The sequence below is a fragment of the Topomyia yanbarensis genome, chromosome 2 (genome assembly GCF_030247195.1).
Source record: "Topomyia yanbarensis strain Yona2022 chromosome 2, ASM3024719v1, whole genome shotgun sequence".
Classification (NCBI taxonomy): Eukaryota; Metazoa; Arthropoda; class Insecta; order Diptera; family Culicidae; genus Topomyia; species Topomyia yanbarensis.
Genome location: NC_080671.1, coordinates 237,692,331 through 237,714,727, shown reverse-complemented (window position 1 = coordinate 237,714,727; position 22,397 = coordinate 237,692,331). Strand labels below are relative to the sequence as shown.

Here is a 22,397-nt window from a genome sequence, read left to right as displayed (position 1 = left end):
ATCTATAAGGTGCTACACGCTCATTTGAAAATGCCATGTCGAAGAGTTATATTGCAGATTAGCAGAAGTCGAATCATTTTGAAATAAAACGTAGAACGAAATTTTATAATTGGATGCAGAGCTGCATTAAATAAAAATTGTTTTCTTTTGTTAGTTTACTTATGGCTATCAAAATGAGTGAAGCTGTTACCCACAATTTTATAGTTAGTTTAACTAGAGGAAAAGAAAAGAATATATAATCACAATGTGTACCCTTTTCTACTTATTTCTTCTCACAAAGAACACAATAAGCAAGTGGAAGTTTTCTTATATTTCTCCTGCTTTCGAAAGAATTCAAACTAAGATTAAATAAAAGATTGTAAACAAAGTCATGCCATACAACCTGAGTAACACTATGACGGCACACAATCTGCTACAAATATTCTCATTTTGATCGTTATTTAAATGATATCGAAGCTTGCTTATATTGTTTCACTATTTATAATTTTCCATCAGACCTTGGACGATAAGCGTTTCCACTGTAGTTTATTTATTTATTCGTCAATTAAGTGTAGACTACATTATACAAATATTAATTGCATATATACTATCCTGTATACTATTTCTATGTACTATGATGCCGTAAAGAGTTGAAAAACTGTTTTAAACTTGTTCGGGGCATGGTATGGTCAATACTTTCACAATGCTCGTTATACACAGCCATCATCTGGTTTAGTGGTCCGAATTTAGCATAGTCTGTACGGTGATGAACTATCGCGAACAAATTTCTATTGCGTAATTGACGAGTAGGAGCATATAAATTTAATTTTGACAATATGTAAGATGAGTCAATACGCTGCATGACGATATCGGTTAGAAACGAGATCATAGCATAGTCCCGACGTTCTTTCAATGTTTGAATATCTATCAACATACAACGTGCTTCATAAGATGGAAGAGGGAATACTGTCCATCTTAACTTGCGTAGTGCATCTAATAGAAACTGTTTTTGGATTGACTCAATTCTCACTTCGTGTTTTTTTATGAATCTAAAAGACATTTTCGATGGGAAGTTGCATGAATTCAACTTAGTTTTGATGTAATTAAAAAAGTTTTTTGGGCATGACTTGATCTCATTTTCAGTTTTTGCATTATATACAGTTAGTGCTGAAGAAACAGCCAAAGTTAGTTGGTCACAAATGTTAAGGTATTTTTCCAAATTATCCTGATTATTGCGTTTTCTGCAAATTTTGTGAGCTTTTTGTTTCCGATTTTTCAAATTAATAATTTCCTTGTTGAACCAAACTGGATTTTTGGATGCACGATTTCGTCGTTTTTTCGTGAGTGGAACCTCCTCCTGTATTATTTGCCATAAAATATTATAAAAGATCTCCACTGCATATTCAATGTTCTCTTGATTCTTTAAAAGGGACTGCCAATTAGCACTGCTTAATTTATATTTAATATTTTCATAATTTGCTTTTCTATAATCGAAGACGCCCTCGAAGTCACAATCAATGGAATTATGATTCTTGTGCACAAAAATAGAGAATTCTATTGCTGTGTGACACGTTTCATTTTTCCATAAGGGAGAATGAGATTCATCAACACAGAAATCTTCATTAATGTTTGTTAATAGCAGATCTAAATAACGATTGTGTTGATTTTTTATATGGTTTATTTGATTGAGTCCTAGTAATGCAATTTTCTCAAACATATATTGTAATGTTTCGTTTTCACCAACGACAGGAAGTAGAATGCTCTCATTTTCAGAGTCAGGAATAAAATCTAAGTTGCGCTGATTAAAATCACCATAAATATGAACTTTAAATTCTGGAGGAAAATTAGAGATTATTTCTTCAGCTGCTTGAAAGAAAATCTCATATGTTGATTTGCAAGCTAGATGCGTGGAAAGTACACTGAGACAAAAATGTGGATTTCATCAGCGATATGTGCTTTAACCCATACATGTTCAAATTCTTTGAATTTTGGTGAGACAATAAGATCGGAATTAAATATAGATGAAACTGCCATGAGAACTCCTCCGCATGACATTCTTTGGGTTAGTCGTAAATCACGATCATCTCTAAAAACATTATAGTTACTACCAAAAACCTCTTCACTTTTTACATCCTCATTCCAACTTGTTTCGGTACCTAGAATTATCGAAAATGAGGAGCCTAATATATTCTTATGGATTTCGTTCATCTTTACGGCGCTCCTCATTCTATTAAAATTTTGACAGTAAACCAAAATTTCAGTGGCTTTCGAAGAAGTTGGTTGTGATTCGTTATTCGTAAAAATATTGTTTAAAACTATTGTACTGTTACCAGCTGCGTCATGCTTGTCCTGGTCTGCCTCTGAGAAGTGCGTTAAAATTGGCGAAAACACGAACGTTCACAGGAGCAAGATGAACAATGATGTTGATTGTTATGTTGATTGTTGTTAAGACCATTGTTGTTTCTATTGCAAATGCTGTTTCTGTTGTTGTTGTTGCTGTAACTGCTGTTTCTGTTTTCGTTGTGGTTGTTGTTATTTCTGTTGTAGTTGTTGTTGCTGTTGTAGTTGCTGTTTCTGTTGTAGTTGCTTATTCTGTGATTATTGTTTTTGTTGTTGTTGCTGTTGTTGTTACTGCTGTTAATGTCGTTGTGGTCGTTATTGTTTATGTTGTGCTTGTTTCTATTGAAGTTGTTGGTGGTATTATTGGACTTGTAGCTGTTGTTTTTGTTGCTATTGTTGTTGTTTCTATTTTGGTTATAGTTGTGATTATTGTTATTGTTGTACTTATTGCGGTTCCTGTTCTTATTGCACTTGCTATCTTTGTTGTTGTAGTTGTTATTGTTATTACTGTTGATATTGCTCTATCTTGTACCCTGTTTTTTTTCTTTGCTGCTTTATCTTTCTCTTTTTATTGTTTAATACGACGCTGTTTACGTAAGTCATATTCTGACCAGTCGAAGCGCCACACTCTTTTCGACCCAAGTGTGCGCCATCCATCTTTTGCCACTTGATTATGCTGCGAACCTGAGATAGCAGTTTTATTTGAAACGACGGTCAGTTTGTCCATCAGACTGGGGGGAGATACCGCAGGTGTCAAACGAGCATTATTAAGACTGGTTTCCAGGGTACTAATTGTCGCGGCAATTGCCCTTACTTCGTCTAAAATATCGTCGCCAACAGCGCTGGCTTGTGATTTTATTTTGTCAAGAGCATCACGAGCAGAAAACGACTGGTTACCGGTATGTTCGTTGCATTGAGACGTCATGTCAATGGTTATTACGCTTAAATTCTGAACTTCGCAGCATATTTTTTTAGCTCACGAGTCAGGTCAGTTGTGAGCTCCACCACGTACTCCTCAATGCGCTTCCTTGTGGATTCCATATATATGTTGAATAATGATGTTATATGATTTTTTAAAACAACGAGCTCATCGGCCTTATTGACCGCGTTGTTTTCCATAGTGCGCGATAATGTTGACACCGCATAATCAACTTTCGCACAGGTGATATTATTTACATTTACATTTTCTTTTAGCTGGTGATCAATGTTGTCAAACAGTTCACCAAATGCGTTCAACTTTTTAATGTCAGCAGCCATTCGAAGATTGGAATCCGTTTGCGTCTTGATTAAATTAAACAGCTGCTCCTGTTGGAAAAGCACTTTACGTGTGTCAATCCCCGTTTTAAGATTATGCTGACAATCCGAGCATAGAGGAATCATAAAAGACGTGATGTGATGCTCTTGGTGCCGTTGCACTCCTACACAGGCCGCGTGATACAATTTGTTGCAAAACTCGCACTTCTATAAGAAACGATCATCACTAATTGAACACGATCGAACACTGCACGGCATAATGCTGACTATTTTTTTCGAAAATCGCGCGCGGCTTAAATTAAATTAATCAAATAAATACTTGTAGCGTAGCGCCGTCCAACTACGTCTACTACCGGTAACGGTCGACTAAGAACTAGTACAAATTGTCGTTTAATTCTTAGTGATAGAACAGAAATGTAGGGGAGAGAGGGTAACAATGAAACACATTTTTTCTACAATTTAATTTTGATGATAATACATGTTATTTGTGTAATCAAAAGTGATACATAGTGCCACTATGTTGTTAACTAATACATATATTTTTTCCAGCTGGTAAAATTCACGGGAAATAACATTTTTTGGATAATAAACAGTTGGTGGTAAAATGTATCAGTGTGCCCCATGGGTAGGAACTATGAAACACGATGTCGTCTATAGTGAAATATTCTACTTATAAATTTTATACTTTTGTTTTGACGAACAATGATCCTAACGCTTTGAATTAAAGTTATATTGAGGCGAAAATCGTTTGTTTACGAAAGAATCCACTATATCATCGCGTAACATCGAACCACCAAATATGCATATTAGCTGCAATCCTGAAATAAGAGACAATTTCTACAAAATTTGGCCAAATTTACTAATTTTGCACTATATGAGTAGTATTTAGTGTGGTAAATCGGAACCCATTGACATTTTGAGACAGACCACAAAAACAAACAAAAATCACTGTTCCCCATACGCCATCGTTTCACAGTTACCCAATGGGTCTATTCATGAAAATTGTGAAATCACACAGAACCATGAGTAGTTACTAAAAAACTTTGTTCGCGGCAAATTTTGAGCATAAAATTTGCTATAAATAGCAATAGACTAAACATTTATTCAATGAATGGTAATTCATAAAGATGGAATAATGTTTATCATTGCAAATTTACTCTGGCTATCACAAAACAAACAAATATCCATTAAAAGAGATAGAGTTATCAGATCTCTTCCAAAATATAGCAACACGTGTAAAGAATTAGAAATTGTGAAATATGAGGGAATTAGACGATTCCGATCATGCATTGTGATTTTATTGCGAATGTTTCATAGTTCCTGCTGATCCACTGTTACCCTCTCTCCCCTACAGGGTATGAAAGAAGTTGTGAAACTTGAGATTGGGCAGATGACTTGGCAAAATGACACAAAAAGTTGAATGCGGAAGAATCACCTAAATCGTGTCGGAACTGAAGGGGGGTTGTGTAAGGAATTACATATCGGCAAAAAATTGGATTGCTTATTTTTTTTCGATACATTGTTTGTCTATTCAGTCAGGTGCCGTCGAAAACTGGTTTTGCGGTGTACACCATAACTCAAAATCTGCTGGACCAATCGTTGATACATTTGCATAGTTGTTTTTTACATCACTCCACAAGTAACTAATGGAGCTTTTATTTCTTGGTCACTTTGAAGCCAAAGTCCGATTATTGCTAAAAATCAATGAAAATGCTATTGAAAAAATAATAATATTAAGCACTTTTGCAAAAAGCTCTTGTAGTTACTTGGGCAATGATGTAAAGAAGAAAAACTGTGCAAAATTCAGTACAACTGGTCCAGGAAATTTTCAGTTACGGTTTACACCGCATTTTGTCGAGGTGCCTCCTGAAGATTCACTTATTCAATTTGTTAAGTTATATTTGTCAATTGATTCAGACAGATTGCAGACTATAGGAAGTAAATAATTGTAATTTATTATTTTGTAACCGGGATTTGAATTTATTATTTTGTAACCGGGAATTTCGTTGAACTGAACGTTTCAGCAAACCAAGATGTTGAAAGCTCAGCAATTGGGTCATTTAGCTATATATAGTTTTACGTTCCATTCGATAAATTTTAGGTCCAATATACATAATAAAGCATTATTTCAAAAAAAAAATTTCGTTGTAATACGTAAAAACGATTTTTTTGTTTTTTAAAATAAATCTTATGTAAACTTGGCAACCATACATAGGAAAACTGCGGTTGTTTACATCTGGCCTATCAGGACAACACCCAAAATAAAAAAAAACTATATGCAATGGATGGTGTTTATGTCAAATAAAAATAACCCTCCGGGAAAACCGAGAAAACATGCCCTAATTTTTTCTGACAGGGCATCATTTGTCGTGAAATTCGATATGTCAAATCCTTCCTATAGTGTCAAATCCAGACTGTCAACATATTTCTTTATTTTAAATTTTAATATTATTTTCATGTTTCCTGAGTTGGAAAAACATAGTTGCAATCACGAAAATCAGCTTTATCGATGCAAGTAATAAAAAACGACTTTTTTTCTCATACAATGACCCAATTTGGTATTTGACAGGTTTTCTTCGCTGAAAATCAGCTTTTGAAATTGTCAAATTCTCAGGTCAATTACTGAACTTTTAGAATTTTAGGATTGATTAGGTAATCGTGGTGATAATTTGAATTACTTCATTTTCAGCAAAGTAGGTCTACCAAATTCTATATGCATGGTTAGTGGAATAGTTGGGTAGGATGGTATAATAAGCCCCACCATGCTAAAATGACAGATTTCTTTTCCAAGGACCACATAATTACCTGAAGCAAATAAATAATTGTTTTTGGCTTTTTAGTGTGCTGCAGAACAGCAACTAATACAAACGTTTCCAAAAAAGGTAAGCTTCCATTATTGTTCTGTAAGCATTTGATTTAATTTGAAATAGTCAGATTTGGCTGAACTGTCTGACTACTAAATATAATGTTAGAGAAGTTCTTTCAATCCTTGGAGTGGCTAGCGACTAACACTACAACTCTATAACGTTCACGATAGTATGCACCATTATTAGCAAAATAGCGAAATAACCATGTTTCAAACATGTTATAATAATTAGCAACAAGAAAAATGTCATGAAGATAGCGTTAAAACACGTTTTAACTCGTAGTGTGAACGTAGTATTAGCCACTTGGATCTTAAATAATTCTAATGTTACTTTGTTTAAAATTGTTTTAAAAATATAAATACATCAGACTATTAAATGTCATAAACGGTGAATTTTCAAGTAACCTCATTGTACGGTTTTTAACATTGCCGTGTATTGCCGATCAGAACGCAGTAATGCAAATGGCAGCATCATGTTACCGGAAGAAGACAAAAAATGTCATGCTCCTCTTGCGCATACTTCGTTATCTTCAATCTTCCCCAGTTAAGCTCAGCCGGAAATGAACTGGAATTCTGGCTGGTTCCAGTTCGTATTCCGGCTCCAGTGACACAACCGATTCTAACTAGAATCGGTTGTGTCACTGGAGCCGGTGCACGAACTGGAACCAGCCAGAATTCCAGTTCATTTCCGGTTGAACTTTACTGGGTCTCTTCGGCTTTCTTCTGCATAAATATAGCTCTCTTTGCTCGCAATAAAGATGGCAACAAATAAGCTCTGTTCTTTCCTTCTCTCTACACGCTTGATTCCAATTGCTCATCGAAGAATTACAGGAGAGCACATTTGGATAAATCGAATCGATTATCGCATATTCAGAACCAGTGGCGGCGCGAGATGATTTGCCGCTAGGGGCAAAAAATTAAATTTGCCGTCCCTTTTATAATTAATTTTCAAAAGAGTTCAATTTTTTACCATTTATTCGATTTTTTGAAAATTTTCATAATAATACTGCCATTTATTAACCGATTGTTATGAAAAATAGCGCATAATACTTTTAACAAAAGAACATAACAAAGACCGCGCTACTAATTTTTTAAACCCGAGAAATAGTTCTATGCTCTAATTCAAGATCTTAAGGGTCTATTAATTTAATCGAACGTGGGTTTGTATTGTATTTGACCAGACCTGCAACATTTTCTGGATCACTTGAAAAGTACATTCTTTTTTATTTTGCGGCACTTTGTAATTATTCATAATACTAATAACAAGGTCGCCGAATGGTGAATACTTCCGAGTGTTCGCCATTTTCCAGCTCGTTCCTCAGCTTTGTATGTAATTGCTTGTCAAACGTCCCTAGGTGAAAGGGCGGCCAAGTGCAGTTATCATACTATCAAATTTGCCTTAACAAACTATCAATCGTCATCATTATCTTAGTGACCTAGTGACCGGATAATTCAAATCATATCTGAATGTATTTTAGATTTCCAGGTTACTCGATCTTGGACCGCCAGTTGCATAGACGCCCACCGCATGCGCATCTTCCTCAATTGTTCACAGCCAGCGAGAGCGGGGTTTGCCTCGAAATTGACGACTTCTTCCAGGTTCTCTGCTCTGTTGTCATAACTTTAATTGGTATCTCTTTCGTCTTTCGGCACTACAAGCCCAGCTCACTGTTGTCTGCGGTGTTTTATCAGCCTTTCAATGTCAGCATGGTTGTATACTTTGTACTGTCTGTGCCATTCTCCATTTTCTACTGTGCTGCCGAGTATTGAACGTAGAACTCTTCCCCAAACAAGCCGAGCACTCGATAGCCTGCTTCATTCAACATCCATGGCCGTACAGAGCACCAAGGAGTATCAGCGATTTGAATAGAGCAAGTTTTGCGCGCATCCTCGGGCTGTAGGACTCTAGTTGACTACGTAAACCATATTCGCAGCAGTAACATGCATTTTTCCTTCGCGGCTAACATCGTTATCATATTTCACTAGTGTTCTAAGATATATAAATTGGTTTATCGTTTTCCACCCCAAACCCAACACGACTGCTACGTTGTACCATGTACTTTGTCTTGTCCGCAAGTTGTATTCCCTGAATATATCCAGAATTTGTCGCATTTGGTCCGTCGTCGATCGTGCTTCTCGAAACCCGCTTTGATATTCATCAACAAAGGATTCAGTCAACAGACGCAGTCTCCACAAAAGAACACGAGAGACTACCTTGTAGGCGGCATTGATGATCGTTATGTCTCGGAAGACATTATGTTCGAGTTTGTAGTTCTTCTTGAAGATAGGACATATGAGGCCATTCAACCAATCCGAAGGTATTCTTTCTACCACGCAGATCATCCCGATCACGGAGTGGATTGCTTCTCACAGCCGATCACTTTTTAGACTTTTAGAAGTTTACGAAAAAATTGGGGTGTCTTCAAGTTAGTTTTTTAACCTTGAAGACCAACCAATTTTTTCGAAATTTCCTATTCTAAGCGTGTGCGAGAAAGAGAGGCAACACATAACTTTACATGAGAATATCTTTTTACAGCAAACTCGTATCAATTTGCAGTCTTCAGTAATGTTGATCCTTACACATTAAGCTATATATCTGCAGATTTTGGGATGCACAAGTTGATGCTGGCATTTTGTACTGAATTTATTGTTTCGATTGCCCCATCATATATTTTCACATACAAACTTGAAAATTCTTGTGAGTGAACTAGAGTTTTCGAAAAAGCTCATATTTGACAAATTGTTTGTAAAGCCAATTACCGTTTGATTTAAGTGTTTCGAAAAAAACCAAAATTGTTGCGGTTCTAATACTCACACTACTACAAGAACATTCGAAAACTCATCTCCGTTGAATCTTTTGAGACTGATCAATAAGTATATAGTTTTGTTCGATCGCATCCGTCGTCCCGATTTCCTACCTTTTTAATTGTCAACAGATGCGAAAATAATATAAATTCAAGCTTTTCCTTCGCACTTGATTTTTACCGTGATTAATGAAACTTGAACAATTACTAAAAATGAAATAGAAGTTCGTTGAGTAGGAAATGCCGCCCCCTGATTTTGCCGTTCGGGGCGGTCGCCCCCTTCGCCCCCCCTTAGCGCCGCCACTGTTCAGAACAAAGTTGTTTTTGCGAATTAGAATCAAAACTGCAATAAGAATTGTTTTGATTATTTTCTTTTACATATCGCTATGAGAATAAGTGGGAATATTTAATTCCTTAATATAAATCAATAACATGTTATCACGAATTATTGCCCATATATCTGTCGTATCTCACATCAACGAAAGTGAATAACGAAAAAATAAGTTTTGTTTTTCATTGGATAGATCCAAATAAATTGCAATCGGATGTAGATCGTAAAATGCACTATTTTATAAATTTTCTTATTTTCACTCCCAGTTCACAAATTGAATCAGAATGTTAACTGCTTACAAAGTAACTCCATAAATACCCTAAGCATAGATTAAATAAAAGATTTTAAATATGCGTATTTTTCCTATATGAATAATCTCACGCAAAACATCCAAATAAAAATATTTTAAAATTGATTGCGAACGCAACGGTGATCAATATATTTGTTCGTAAAAATATATTACTAGGATGCTCAAAACTTTCATTTCTGTTTTAATGTACATATTATTTTATTTATAAAATCGTAGAAATTTTGTTAGCAAATAAAATCCTTCCAATCTGCATTGATGCATTACAGAAATATATCTATATTCTCTGTCTGCCACAGTGCAAACAAAAATATAAAATATAACGTTTGTCAATTTAAAATGATCATTCTGTCAAAGCTTAATTTTTTGTTTGACCTTTGTTTACTTTTTATTTAGGCTTCGCTGAAAAAACGTGTACAATTTTATTTCGTAGAGTGTGATCTAACTTTTATTTATAATTGATATTTATTCCAAACTTGTGAAAATTCGCTTGAAACGAATATAAATATTCTCCCCCGTGTCGACAGGTAGGCTGGATGTTGCTGGCTCGAATCAAAACTTGTCGAAAGTAAACAAAGTTCATTTCATATCGTCAAACTAGCGCCCAGGTGGTGAAATCGTTAGAATTCAACGGGGTGCTGGAGCGTTTCCAGAAAATTTTAATTTCCAGATTTAATTTTTCTAAACCTTCCAGTTAAGCTCAGCCGGAATGCTGGCTGGTTCTAATTCGTATTCCGGCTCCGGTGACTCAACCGATTCTAGTTAGAATGTTTAAGGGGTGCCATTTCGATGCGGCTTAGCCGACCCGCCGTCGGAAGCAAGCGAACCTGTGATCCACTCGTTTGCCCGGCTTACTCAAACATAGGGGCTATCCCTAGTTTAAGCACAGCACGCGCAAAAGCGGTGTGACGTAGCCACATTGGGTGATGGACGCAAAATAAAATTGGCAACGCTAGCAAAATGTAAACACAAATGAATACTCCGGATGAACCTATCGTCAATTGACATTTCGACGAGCTTTAATTCGAGCCATTCCAAATCAAATGCAACAACCGATTCCGACTCAGAATCGGTTGTTGCATTTGATTTAGAATCCATACTGACTCCATTCAGGATTCCGAATCAAATTCCGAATGGTTTGACCGGGATGTTGTCTAATTCACTCATTTTCTTTAACATGAATTTGTTGTTTTTTAACATTGTCGTGTATCGCAGATCAGAACGCAGCCATATAAATGCATCGTTTGGTTAAAGCTCACCAAATAGTTTAGGCCGGTTTAAAAGTTAGTCCGGTTTAAAAATAGTTAGTACGCGTTTGAGCTTACGGCTATAAGAGAACTTACGTGATGCTGTCTCGTTTCCGTTGACAGCATTATAGACACCAATGATCTTTGTGCAAATAGACAGCAGTAATTCGAACAGATTTTCCAGGTACGATGCGTAGCAACGGATCCAATACGTTCCCGACGACGTTTCTGAGATTTTTTCACTTTTCTTGTCTGAAATGTTTATCGTAATCAGATAGCTGAGTACTACAATGAAATAAATTAAACAAGATTTATCGGCAAAGCGATATTTTGAACTATTCACTTGCGTATTGCGTGTACAAAAACATCTGACGTGTGATTACGTGTGATTTACACGATACATTAGGCTTCCGACACCGGTGCACCCCATCAACGGAACGTTTCATGCTGTTATATGAAGGTGCACACCATCAACGGCACGGGACGATTTAGCGTAGAGAACGTGTCAATGGGTACACGAGAAACGCTCTCAACTTATCGTGACGGACCAGTAACGTGACATACTTTTTCGTTTACGGAAGCTGATGACGTATCGTCTGAATCGGACTTTATCGTTATACCATCCGTCTCTTCTCTTTCGTTGAGCAAACCATCGAGCCCAACCGTACGATTAGTTGTTGAGCTCTTTGATGTCTCTCGCGCAACACAAAAACAAGCTTTGTTTATGTTGCGCGCTGGTGTCACAGCGCGTCGCTGCTTTACTCTCCCGCAAAAGTCATCAAAATACCGATGAGTTGCTGGTGGATTTAAGAACGCGCCTGACTATCTGGCCACCGCTCGCTTATAAAACGATACAACGATTTCAAATCGTCAAACTGTAAGCGGGAGACAGGAAACGCAGATGAGTTCAAAAAGACGGCGCTAATGGTTCACATGATCGAAAAGGAGCACAGTTTTGATTTGTCAAAAACCAAAAATTTGGTTCACGACAATAGATTGCTGGCCCTTCAAATTCTAGAAATATGCCATATTTTCAGTGACGGTTCGATGATCAATTTCAGAACCGACACAAATAATTTGAACGCAGCATACTCTGGTGTGTTGCATTCTCTCTCGCTTTAAGGATAACCATTACTCGCTCTTTCTCTCATTGTTTCTCTCTCTGCGGATTCATCCCATCTGTCAAATTTTCGTTTCTACTACCATCTGTTCCGTACCTAGACGATAATTACACATATTTTTGCTTTATTGAAACATTTCATTGCTCAGTCTGCTAGTGATGTGCGCGGGGTTCCTTTATGTAAGCTTTCCGGTAAATTAAATATTTTCGTTTAAAATTAATTTCAACCAAACTTAATGATATTACAGTGTAGAGTAGCGTGTTGCGTTTTGAGATTCCATGTTCAAAATCACTTGACTATGATATTATTGCAACCGTTGTAAGTAATTTTGTACTGATTGTAAATCTGTGATTGTTATATGGCATCAAGTTGTTAATTGTAGTTTTGCTCTGAAGATAGACAAAAAAAAATAATATTTGTTAAAACCGTGACCAAAAGCCATCTCCATCTGTTAATAACTTCCAATATTTTCTGAAAATTTTGGGAGTGCGTCGAGTTGAGACGAAAACTTTGTAATTAATAACGAGAAAACCACCTTGCAAAAGTAGGGGAATTTATGAAAAATCGCGTTTTCCGTTCCGCCTATTTCGCAGGTTTAGCTTCTTCGATGAATTTTACAAACGTTAAACCGAGTATTGATGAGTATTGATTTTTTTTTCATAATAGTTACGTATTAGCGAATTAAAAACGTATTTGTGTATTGTTCACGAAATGCAATGTATTATGCGTATTGGTGAATTAATTCATAATTCTTATGGATTAGTGTACTAAAACGTACAATTGTATGCACACATAGTATTTTTGTTGAATAATCAATTAAAACCGATGTTACTGAATTTTGACGTTTAAATACTATTGTAGAATGCAAGTAGAATAATTTCATAAACGCAAATAATAAAATTAGTACAAATGGAATTACTAGTGATTTTTCAAGATTAAAGAACAATTAAGCATTATGAAAATTTTATTATTTAGAGAATTTGTGACTTCTTCAGTTTGCTTCTACTGGTGAGAAGTAGGAAGCGGGGAGATTTACCAGATATGCTGCTATTGTTGAACCAAGGCTGATGAACATGTAATTGAAGTAACCTTTATTTTTAGTTTGGTGAAAACTAATTAGGCTTGCTGAATTCTAATTAGGTTTACCCAATGGTATTTTTTGAGCAACGCGGTATTATATTTAATCACTGCAGTATTATCTAAATTTATTTAAAAAATTGAGATGCTTCTCAGTAAAAATGAGATGCTCATCAGTAAAATCGGCCGAAATTCCTTGGTTGTACTAGACTCGGTTGTGTCACTAGAGCCTGAATTTTGGCAGAATCCAGCCGGAATTCTAACTGAACTTAGAGTTATGGCTGAACTCTAACCTTCAAGCGACGTAATTCGGATTCTTGTGTTTTGCATTATTTTTTTTTATTATTTTGATTATAGAGGTTTTAACCTTAGGGTCATTCGCCTCTTTTCTTGTGGAAAAATCTCTAACCCTATGTGCGGGGTTGGGAATGGAACCCAGGTGAGCTGCGTACAATCTTGTGTTTTGCATTCTCAATCCATCGAGCGTTGGTTTCGATTCTGTTCCCCCAACCAAAGAGAATAGTGAAAGAGACGAAGAGTGAAAATCAGTCAAAACGGCAACACTCCCTTTATGATGATTTCAACACTAGAATTTTGGCAACCGATTCTACAGGCAGCACTTTAAATGACTCCTATTATATTTTGAAAACAAACCGTATGTCGATCGATGGATTTGTTTATCAAACGATGTGCATTTCGAAACAAAGAGATGAAATAATTCTAAAGCTTATTTTTACTCATACATATACTCTAGAATGCACCTTACAATCACGATTGAACTAAATTCTGACGAAAATTCAAATTTCTTTTTTGATAAAAGTACAATACTTATCTCCTCCAACTCAGGCATGAGTAATGTTTATTTACATTGCACGATTGGTCTGCTCAATAAGGTATTTTTGGCTTCACACTATTCGTCTCTTTCCCTATTCTCTTTGCCCCCAACGAGTGTTGATTTATAATGCAACCTATATATCTAAACAAAATGATCCATCGCAATGCAATCTTCGAACTTGCAAGATTTTAGAGATTGACGATTTAGGGTAAACATTAAACCATTGTTTATGTCGATAAAACGACCGAATTCTTGATCAAAAATTTCCTACTGATGCTGGTAGGAAGTTTCGGATTTACCTATGTTCACGTCCCCTGGAGTATTTTCAAATCTACGGGATGTTTGTTTTCTTTAAAGATTATGGGATTGTTCCTCTGAATCAAACTAACAAGAATTCTGATTGATTTCTGCCTTCTTGTCATTCTAATGATTTACCGATTCTGAATCCGTTTGCTGGGAGTCCCAATTCCGAGAAAAGTAAACAATCTAGCTTGAAAAAACATATGCTATGTCATAATAAGAAATATACTGAATTAGTTTCATTTGGCATGAAATTGATGTAATATTTGTATGGCTTGTATCAACAGTGTATTACTTGACGAATTGGATTGTTATCGACGCATTGCAAAATATTTCCGGTACTAACGTATTTTTGTGTATTAGTGTATTTTCGACGTATTGAAAAATTCTTCCAGAAGTAACGTATTTTTAGTGCATTAATGTATTTTCGGCGTATTAAATGTATTAAGGTGTATTGAAGCATTTCTGGTGTATTTTTTCAATTGGGTATTTTCAATTCACTTTGAATGGGGAGTGAACTGCCCCTCGCGTTAAACAGTACATCATTTGATAAAATAATTTTAACGTTATATCCTCCAAGAAGTATTTATGGCGAATTTACTCTTCAAACAAATTTAGTTCCAGACTTAATGTCTTCAGCAATTTTTTGAGGAGTTTTATTACAAACCACTTTGTTGAAGACATGAAGGCTCCATGTGTTCAAGGTATTAACAAATTTTAGGCTATTTCTATTTAATTTTAAATTAAATTATTATGATTTTACTGTACATGATAAATCTCTTCTATTGTTTATAAACGATAAAATTTACATTTTATCCAAAGCTTGTGTTTGTATTCATGCCAAAAATGTTTTAAATGAAAGTCTCAACAAATTCGCTAAAGACAGGAACTCTGTTACAATTTTTTGAAGGACTGATTATCCATAATTTTAAAACTTCAAAGATGACGGTTTCGTAATTATGTCATTTGGACAGTAAGTTAGATTTTCACCAAATCCCCACCAAATCGATTTTCTGACCACGCCGCTGACTCCAAGTAAGTAGAAACAAAGTCGTTCTACACTCGTCCCCAAGAAACTTCTTCGAATACTGCCTATCTATTATAATACAGAGAAGACCCGTTTTTATCAGCTTCATATGAATATATGTTTGATGTGCTCTAGCAAACAAACAAGGGTGAACTTGAGTAAATCCTTTTTGACCATGTTTTCCTTATCTTAAAGATGCAAATATGCAAAAATAAAAAATATCATTTTTTTGAATTTTTGCGCTAGAAGACTACATCACGGTGTTCCTAAAACCGTTATTAACAAAAATGACCATAAATTTGTCATACGGAATTCGAAATATACAGTATCCAAGCATCTTCTCAATGAATTTCAAAATGATCCATCGAAAGATTCGAGAGAAATTGCGATTTGAAGTTTTATGACACGTTTCATAAGGCTACCAGCAAACACGCACGGGTTTGGTCCTATCTCTGTAAACAAAAAAATATTTGTCTTCCTATTTAGTACATGGCATTCGAATGATATAGTAATCAAGTATATCCCCTGCAAGTTTGAAAATATTTCATTGGCGGAATCGAAATTATTATAACGGTTTGGGTGTAGTATGGTCATAGATGGGTTTTCTACCAAACTTCAAGTGTGAATCCATGTTTGTTCATTGACTATTTAGATCGTTTCTACGTGTCGCGGTTTTTAAAGGAAAACCTTACCATTTAATTACATAAATATAATGTACAAAAGGTATTATTTATATGGTGCACTGAAAAAGTGTGAAAATAGGGTTGTCTGCCAAACGTTAAATATAATGTGTAAATTAAAAAAAAATAATAAAAGTTGGAATTTTTACTTCAAAAGGCCATATCTCAATGGTTTGTTGACCGATTCTAATTATTTTTTCATTATTGAACAGGTAGACGTTTCATCGTTAATTTTCATTAAGAAGAATATAAAATAGAGTCATCTACATCAATAAATAGACAATATATTTGATCTCAACTATATGTATTATCATTATTTAGTGATTATTTTTGTTTTAAAGATAGCGGCATATCCATTTTTATATACTAGTTGATTGCAATTGCTGTATAAACATCTGAATGCCAAATTCTCATGATAAGTTCAATTCGACAGTAAAACTGACAATAGTTAGAGATATGAGCAGATGAACTTGTACTAATAACATCTCCTTTGACCACTTTTAACATCTGTCAACCCCACCAGCGAATCACGATTGTACAAAATTTCCAACAAAAACCGTATCATAACATAAATTGATCTGAAACAGCAAATACCTTCATATTTTTAAAATTTATGGTTTTATTCTTCCATGATTTGTTGCGTTTGCGTTCGTTGCATTCAACTAATGTATAGAAATTGATAGGTCGTCGTTTTGAATATAAAGATATTCACTAAATAGTGATAATACGTATAGTTGAGGATAATTATGTTGTCTATTGTTTGAATTAGACAACTCTATTTTATATTCTTCTTAATGAAAATGAACGATGAAACGTCTACCTGTTCAATAATGAAATAGAATCGGTCAACAAACCATTGAGATATTTTTAAAATTTATGGTTTTATTATTCCATGATTTGTAGTTTGCGTTCGTTGCATTCAACTAATGTATTGGCGATTTGCGGCAAAACCAAAATTAGTCATGCGACACCTATGATTCAGCTCATGAACTGGCAAAGTGATACAATTTGCTTTTTTTCACCCGTAAGTGAGTCGTAGCTTACCACAAAATCTTCATTATCTTCTCGGACAAAGCTAACCACTGCCAAAATATGAATGAAACGAGTAAGAAATTTAGTTTTATTTGCAATTATTCTGAAAGTACAGCCATTTGCAACTATTTGACTCATACATTTCTTCGAAATGTAATCGGGGTATTATTGTGGTTATAAAAAATCGTTCCATAAATAAAGTTCCAACTCGAAACCGAGACCCCATCAGCACCAATGTCAAACTCCTTTATATTTTGAACTACGTAGGAGATTCAGAGTTTCATGAATTTACACCATCTCATGAAGGTTTAGCTTAACTTAGGACGAACGGGAAATGCTGTTGCGGCGGCTACGGTGCTCAACAAATTACATTTCGAAACAGCGCGCATATAGCTATGCGAATAATATTAGAAACCACTATGTTTTACACTCTTTTCGCAAGATGTTTACTCATCATCTGATAAAATGATGATTTTCTTCCATTTTCATAAACAATTATCAACAAATTGATCGGTAATTTGGTGTTTAAAAGTCATTTTTTACCAATGTTTACAGAAAATATATGCACTATGACAGAACAGAATAAAATCAGCAACACTTTCCTTCCAGCGCTATCTGCGAGCGGTTTCAACGTAGAATCGCCAATAGAAATTGATTGGTCGTCGTTTTAGTAGATACAGAACACTAGATTAGGATTGTCGCTGGTGTTCCCATTGTTTTCGTCTCGGAACATGTTTGTTTTGCTTTCGGTATATATCTGTCAAGGTATCGAAAGTCTCTCTAGTAAAAGTCTTTGGTCCGCACTTTTGGTACACGCAGAAAAATATGGCCTGCTTGTAACCACAAACCGTTTAGTTGAACTTCAAATTAGTAAAATGCAGAGTTTACCTTTTATATTTCAGTCTCGTTTATTCTACTGTGATTTTTATGCATTCAAAACCGAAAATGTCCAATGCATAAAATTTACAGCAGAATAAACAATAGGCAAACAGAAAAATGATGTAATATCTGTTATGGAACAAATTTCTATGTGGCATACTATTATAATTTCATTAATTTTCACATGGTATCTATGCGTGACAGATAATTTTTATGTTCTACTACAAATTGCAAAAAATTATGTGTGAAATCAATATATTCAATATAACGAATTTTCTCGGTGTAAATTTTCGACTGTTATTGTTATGAAATGAAAGAGTTTGTATATACCGCACAAGGAAATGAAAATTCATCAAAATTCAGTACAGGTTTAGATAATTTGTGCATTCTAATTAGTGAGAATACATCAGCCAATAATGGTCATTGTGTTGGTGGCTAAAAGGAACAAAAATGATTCGTCGCTATGAAACGACGATAGCCAAAAAAGAATCTTTTTTTGCTTTTTTTTTATTTGGCCTATTTGACAGGTATATCCCGGAATCAAAACAATGATGTTCCTACCACTGATGCCAGCGACAATCCTAATCTAGTGTTCTGTATCTACTGTCGTTTTAAATATAAAGATATTCACTAAATAGTGATAATACGTATAGTTGAGGATAATTATGTTGTCTATTGTTTGAATTAGACAACTCTATTTTATATTCTTCTTAATGAAAATTAACGATGAAACGTCTACCTGTTCAATAATGAAATAGAATCGGTCAACAAACCATTGAGATGTGGCCTTTTGAACTAAACATTGCAACTTTTATCCTTTATACACATTATATTTAACGTATAAATAACACCTTTTGTACATTATATTTATGTAATTAAATGGTAAGGTTTTCCTTTAAAAACCGCGACACGTATAAACGATATAAATAGTCAATGAACAAACATGGATCAGTCTAGTAGAAAACCCATCTATGACCGCACACTACACCCAGACCGTTATAAATTTCGATTCCGTCAATGAAATATTTTCAAACTTGCAGGGGATATACTTGATTACTATATCTTTCGAATTCCATGTACTAAATAAGTAGACAAATATTTTTTTTGTTTATAGAGATAGGACCGAACCCGTGGGTGTTTGCTGGTAGCCTTATGAAACGTGTCATAAAACTTCAAATCGTAATTTCTCTCGAATCTCTCGATGGATCATTTTGAAATTCACTGAGAAGATGCTTGGATACTGTATCTTTCGAATGCCGTATGACAAATTTATGATCATTTTTTGTGGAGTGGAAGGAGGCTTTAATAACACCAATTCATAAAGCCGGTAACGTCCATGACGTCATAAATTACAGGGGAATTTCAATCCTGAGCTGCCTCCCAAAAGTTTTTGAAAGTGTGCTGTTAGATATTCTCTACCCTGCAGTAAAACACATCATCACTACAGATCAGCATGGGTTTGTTAGAAGGCGCTCAACAACGACGAACTTAATGAGCTATGTGTCAACGCTGATTGATAAATTAGAGAAACGACAACAAATTGATGCAGTGTATGTAGATTTCTCCTCGCCTTCCTCATCAGCTAGCTGTTGAAAAGTTGAGGCGAATCGGATTTCCGGACTGGCTGACCAATTGGATCTTCTCGTACCTTACAAACCGCAGTGCATCTGTGCGACTTGGAACTGTACTTTCAGACTAGAGCTTCCATCCCGGGAATTTATTTCCCGGGAATCCCGGGATTTTTGGATTTTCCGGGATTCCCGATTCCCGGGAAATTGTGTTTTCTCATTCCCGGGATTCGGGAATCCCGGGAAAAAAGATTTTTAATTTATTTCAAAAGGATTAGGTTCTGCGAAAGAAATTATGTAGGACATATCTTTATCGGCAAACATTTGGAGTGAGCAGTGAATGCAGATGCTTTTCCAACTGATTTGCAGATCTTTGGACTATATATTTTTAGGCTCGCTGATATGTTCTCATGATTTTTTAGGTATATAGTCCAAGCCTTGCTCAAACTACTACTAAAAAAGTTGATATTTTCATGCAAAATGCATTAATTTGCCGGCCGTTGTACCGAAGCATTTCGTTACAGTAGCGTTAGTGATGCGCACGATATCTCTGCAACCGATGAGCCGATTGATCAGATTTTTCAACAGTTCTTTTAATAGTTAGATCTTGAATGAATGCAATCAAATTAGTAATTGAAATGGCGGTAATTTCTTAAAATATCGATGAGTGTGTGTGTGTCAAAACTTGGGATGGTTTGAAGTGATATCATGCTTAACGCAAACGCTATTTAAAATGTTTCTAGAACGTCTGCAGAAATATTTGATCGGTTCATCGAATGCATATTTCGTCTAATTTGTTATACCGTAATTGTAATATCTGTAAATTTTTGGATGTATGAAAAGAAAGACATAACGCTATAGCTGTCCAATATCATGCGCATCCAACCTATTTGAATGTCGGTTTCAAGGATGCAGGCAGGATTTTTGAAGGGATAAGATCAAGCAATACAGATACTCGCTTCGTTCGTCCATTATCTGCTTGATTTTGATTCACACTTAATTCGGAATGATGCTGATCCTACAGCGACAGAAATGGATTCTCATTTGATCGCAAATAACTGCACAATATCCTGAAGCAGCCTAATCGTTTCATTCAAGATTACCAAAGAAGGACCTTGGACCTCTTCTCTTCGCGCTCTTTGTGAATGACATTTGCAGCGAATTGACATCGTGTAAGTTGATGTACGCAGATTATCTGAAAATTTTTCGCATCATAACAACTCTTGTAGATTGTTGTGCACTTCAGATGGACATAGATAGGATCATGAGTTGGTGTGATAGAAACGGAATGACTATAAACATTCAGAAATGCAACATAATCACATTCACACGAATACTCTCGCCAATTACGTTTGAGTATACAGTGAGCGCTGCCCCAGTAAAAGGAGTTTCATCAATCAAGTACCTTGGTGTTATACTTGACCGTAAGCTACGTTTCATCGAACACTTCAATGCAGTAACTGCTAAAGCCTATGCAGTACTAGGACTCATCAAACGAAACACCCAAGATTTCAACGACGTCTACTGCCTGAAGGCACTGTACATCAGTCTGGTACGCAGCATTCTAGAGTATGGAATTATCGTTTGGGCCCCGTATCACACCGCACACATTAATCGCATAGAACGGGTGCAAAAGAGCTTCGTCCGGTATGCCCTTCGACGACTTCCCTGGCGAAATCGATTTGAACTACACCCGTATGATCATCGTTGTGCTCTTATCAACCTGCCTACGCTACGAAACAGGAGAGTTTTCTGCAGCGACTTTTTGTGTTCGATCTTCTCGCTGACAACATTGACTGTCCTCTGCTTCTCGCTAAGCTGGACTTTAACGTTCCTGGTAGGTCTCTGCGGAGAATAGACTTCTTTCGGCGCTCTACTCATCGCACGCAGTACGGCCAGAATAACCCGGTAGATGTTTGCTGTCAGCTCTTCAATAGCGTTTTTCATCATTTTGACTTTAACTTAAGTAGAGAAATGTTCAAATTGAAAATAGGTTTAAGTTAGTATAGTATTTCAGTCTGTACGAAAATTTATTAATTCGAAGATAATATATTAATTCAATATTTCAAAAAAAAATGTCGAGATTTAGTCAATGTCCCCATTTTGTCAGCCTAAAATACACCATGGAGATGATAAAAATGGGTCTTTACTGCATTTTTTATTCACAGTAATAGGTACTTCCCATTTTCTGAGGACATTTTCTTTCAATTGCATCGAACTAAACCAATTTTTAGATAGTTTTCAAGGGGTTATTTTATTGAATTCTTCCAAAATTCGGCGAACTTATTTCCATTCTTGCGATAGTTCATGTTAAAAGGGTATCCTAAATAAATTGGTATTCTTAAGGGTTTGTATGTTGCAGATATAAAAAATTCATAAATTTTCAGCTTTTCGTACACAATATTTAAAAAAACTTCTTAAACAACTGTTCCTAATAAGATTATGTAAATTATAAAGTAATTATATTTTTTTAATAGAAGTGACGGAAGGTTATCGTAAAGTTTCGCGAAAAAGAAAATTCCAGTAATGATGATGATTTTCCATAACGGGTTTCGAGAGTTTTTTATTTGTTCTTTGGCATTACGATTAGGGATAATAATTCAGATCAAAAATACTACTGGGAGGTCATTTTTAGAAAAAGTCGATATCGAAGTAAAGTTTCAATAATAAACGCAAGCACTTCAGAGGTAGCGAGATATCAAGAGCTGAAATTTCAGTGCTTAGTTCTCAGCCGCGTTGGGAATTTGAGT

At 35.4% G+C, this 22,397-nt stretch overlaps 1 protein-coding gene across 16 annotated transcripts in view; it reads left to right on the top strand.

Moving 5' to 3' along the window:
- Positions 1-22,397, top strand: part of LOC131678358 (neuronal acetylcholine receptor subunit alpha-7) — a 1,795,942-nt gene that overhangs the window by 922,269 nt on the left and 851,276 nt on the right. The gene's annotated exons all lie outside the window — the stretch shown is intronic.